The sequence below is a fragment of the Sinocyclocheilus grahami genome, unplaced genomic scaffold (genome assembly GCF_001515645.1).
Source record: "Sinocyclocheilus grahami isolate Dianchi unplaced genomic scaffold, SAMN03320097.WGS_v1.1 scaffold965.1, whole genome shotgun sequence".
NCBI classification, from domain to species: Eukaryota; Metazoa; Chordata; class Actinopteri; order Cypriniformes; family Cyprinidae; genus Sinocyclocheilus; species Sinocyclocheilus grahami.
Window position 1 is genome coordinate 415,852 of NW_015506144.1, and position 1,745 is coordinate 417,596.

The window sequence follows — 1,745 nt, forward strand, 5'->3', positions numbered from 1 at the left end:
ACACTCACTCTCTCTCTCTCTCTCTCTCTCACACACACACACACACACCATCCAACAGACCAACACCTGAATGTTAACAGAATGAAAGCAGCGCTACCTACTGGGCAAATCATCCTCATGCCTTCTCAACGACTGAAGCTGAAATATTAGTTATTAGTAAAATTAAATATCTACAGGTCGTTTAAAAATCAGAAGGATTTGTTTAACATGGTATAATATATTTTTCGTCCCCCTTAAATATGTAAGCACTTCAGCCTAAATGTATACAGCATTACTTAAATATAATTTTTATTTTATAATATTAATTAACAATAATAAATAAAAAATGTGACATCCATCCAGTATTTGTCTTGAACTACTAATATTCTGTTTCCAGTAGTTTTTTAATATTAATATTTATCAATATTATTAATTCATTGATAACATGAATGATCAATTCAAGCTGCTTAAATGACTAAATCTTTAACAGAAATATAGTCATAGTTATTATAATCGTCAGCTGGGGTTTTGGTGATTTTAGTGGACGTCATTTTTCTGAAATATTCTGATTCTAAAGTGAGTTTGAGCATCTTTCCTCTAAACGGCGGCAGCAGTGTTATTTTGCACATGCAGTGGTGTTTGAGAGCTCAGATGTGAACGAATGCTGTGTGATGATGATGATGATGATGATGTGTAACTCTTCATTTCAAAGGGTGTTTGGCTCAGAACCAGGTGTGTAGCTCATGTCTACAGCAGACCGACTTTATGAGTCTAATCAGTGATTATGAACTGTGATGTGCAAATGTGACAGTGCTGGATCTGAGTCAGAGACGCAAGCTTGGCGTCTCATCGTGTGCTGTATGTATGGCACATGCTGCTGGTTTATTTGTGTTCACCATCTAGTCAAAGATGGCTAAATGTATGTCTCTTGTGAACTTAAAAAGCTTTTGGTCTCGTGTTTTTCCCCCACTTGTGTTGTTCCTGCTCAAAAACGACCAGTCTACAAAATTGCTTATTAGTGTCTCGTCATGCTATATACTATCACAAAATATCAGATTCAATCTTTTTGTAAACCTGTAAGCAAAGGTTTCGTGTTTTTTTCTTTTATGGGGCTGATTAATCTGTTTTTGAGTGAATAAAAGCATTATTTGTGGATAATTTTGTCAATATTCACTCAAAAACTGAAGTTCAGATCAAACAATCAGTTCCAAAAAGAAATACAAAACCTGTGTTAAATAAAAAGGAAATGAGTTGACAAAAATATAGTAGATAATATAGTATAATCAGAGATTTACAAGCAGTTTTTTACTACAAAAGTCACATATCTGTGTCCCTGCAGCACAAAAGCAGTGTTAAGTCGCTGGGGGATATTTGTAGCAATAGCCAACAATACATTGTATGGGTCACAATTATACATTTCTCTTTTATGCCAAAAATCATTAGGATATTAAGTAAAGATCATGTTCCATGAAGATATTTTGTACATTTCCTACCATAAACTTAATGTTTGATTAGTAATATGCATTGCTAAGAACTTCATTTGAACAACTTTGAAGATGATTTTCTCAATATTTAGATTTTTTTGCACCCTCAGATTCCAGATTTTCAAATAGTTGTATCTCAGCCAAATATTGTTCTATCCTAACAAACCATACATCAATGGAAAGATTATTATTCATCTTTCAGATGATGCATAAGTCGTGGCCTAATGGTTAGAGAGTCGGACTCGTAACCCAAAGGTTGTGGGTTCGAGCCTCGTACCGGCC